Source organism: Euprymna scolopes, chromosome 10 (assembly GCF_053919585.1).
Source record: "Euprymna scolopes isolate OS-2025 chromosome 10, ASM5391958v1, whole genome shotgun sequence".
In the NCBI taxonomy this organism is placed as follows: domain Eukaryota; kingdom Metazoa; phylum Mollusca; class Cephalopoda; order Sepiida; family Sepiolidae; genus Euprymna; species Euprymna scolopes.
The window spans coordinates 52,415,219-52,417,097 of record NC_136491.1 but is presented as its reverse complement, the minus strand read 5'-3'; the positions used below and the strand labels follow the sequence as shown (position 1 = coordinate 52,417,097).

Below are 1,879 nucleotides of genomic sequence, written 5' to 3'. Positions count from 1 at the left end.
CAGCTGAAAACATTATTACGTGCTTATGTATGATATTGAAATTAGTATAAATTTTAATTACAGAAATATATGATATTGAAATTAGTATGAATTTTAATTATAGAAATATATGATATTGAAATTACTATGAGTTTTAATTACAGAAATATAGAAATATATGATATTGAAATTAGTATGAATTTTAATTACAGAAATATGATAATAAAAATAGTATTAATTTTGATTACAGAAACATATGATATTGAAATTAGTATGAATTTTAATTACAGAAACATATGATATTGAAAATAGTAAGAATTTTAATTACAGAATTATATGATATTGAAATTAGTATGAATTTTAATTACAGAAATGTATGATATTGAATTTAGTATGAATTTTAATTACAGAAATGTATGATATTGAATTTAGTATGAATTTTAATTGCAGAAATGTATTATATTGAAATTAGTATGAATTTTAATTACAGAATTATATGATATTGAATTTAGTATGAATTTTAATTACAGAAATGTATTATATTGAAATTAGTATGAATTTTAATTACAGAAATGTATGATATTGAATTTAGTATGAATTTTAATTACAGAAATGAGCAGTAGAAAAAATTACAACAAACGGGGTGCTTCTGTAGATGAATGATCATTTATACCAACACATTTCAGGTGAAAACATTATAACATCGTTCCATTTGAATACATAAATAAGCCTTTTGTCTTTTAACTTTTTTAAAAGTGTTTCCTTACAAATAAAAGTGAAGTACAATGCATTACTTTTACTAATGGAAGATAAGTTACTCTTAATTAAGAAAATAAGGTACTTGTACATAATGCTACTAATATAAAAAGCAAAAAAAGGTCGTAAAATATCACGTAAATAATTGAGTACCTATTTACAATGTCTCCCCACGGGACAGAGTTAGACACCAGGGTCGTTTTTTAGTGTGGAGAAAAGGTACAAAAATAAAAATTGTCTCAGTCGTGAAGAATTTCTCCTCCACTGAAAGAGAACAAGAAATAGAAGTGCCGCATCTGAAGAACAGATACTACACTTTGATCTCGGCCAAAAGGCCAAAGTAGTAATTCTAAACATTAAATAATGTTCTGGTGCATAATTCTAGCCATACAAAAAAACTTATCCTTGGTGGAAAGAAAAGATCGTACAACAAAAAAATCACGTAAAATAATCGAATATTAATTAATTTTATTTGCAAATAATAAAGAAGGTACTCAAAATAATTTTAATCGTAACTACGGTTTTCCCTTATTTGAAGTAGTGCTTTCAGTAACGCTCCGGATGCCTCCTGAGTTTTATTTCTTTTCAGTGCTGACTTGAAAAAAAATTCTTTCCCGCTTTCTGAGGTTTCATTTATTTAAGACTTTACTTTAAATAGCTCTCTGGAATCCTCCTTCGATTTATTTTTTCACTGATCGCTTCACATATATTTTTCTTTGGGGTTGGGGGTAGGGAGAGCGGATAACATTTGGTTTTAGTAGTAGTCTAGAAACCTCCTTACTTTTAATCAATGTTTCATCAGCGCTGTGAAGGCCTCTAGAATTTTATATTTTGCCACTGATTATTTCAAAATATAATATTGCTTTTAGTTGAGATAAATATATCATTTTAGTAGTGCTCCGGATGCTCTTTTAATTTAATTTAGTGCTTTCAGTAGCGATATGGAGGCCTCCTGAGTTATGATTTTTTAGTGCTGACTTAAGAAATATTTTTCCATTTCTAGGAGGGCGCTTAGTATCTTGCTTTTGGTAGTTCCCTGGAAAGTTCCTTGTTTTACTTTCAGTAGTGCTCTAGAAGCCCCCTGAGTTTCGTTATCACTGATCATTTAAAAAATAATTTCTCTCGTATGATATTAAATACTAAA

The 1,879-nt window shown here is 27.7% G+C and overlaps 1 pseudogene; it reads right to left on the bottom strand.

The window, feature by feature from the left end:
- Positions 1 to 852: 852 nt before the first annotated feature.
- Positions 853 to 1,083, bottom strand: LOC145286739 (U2 spliceosomal RNA; annotated as a pseudogene).
- Between the last annotated feature and the right edge of the window lie 796 nt (positions 1,084 to 1,879).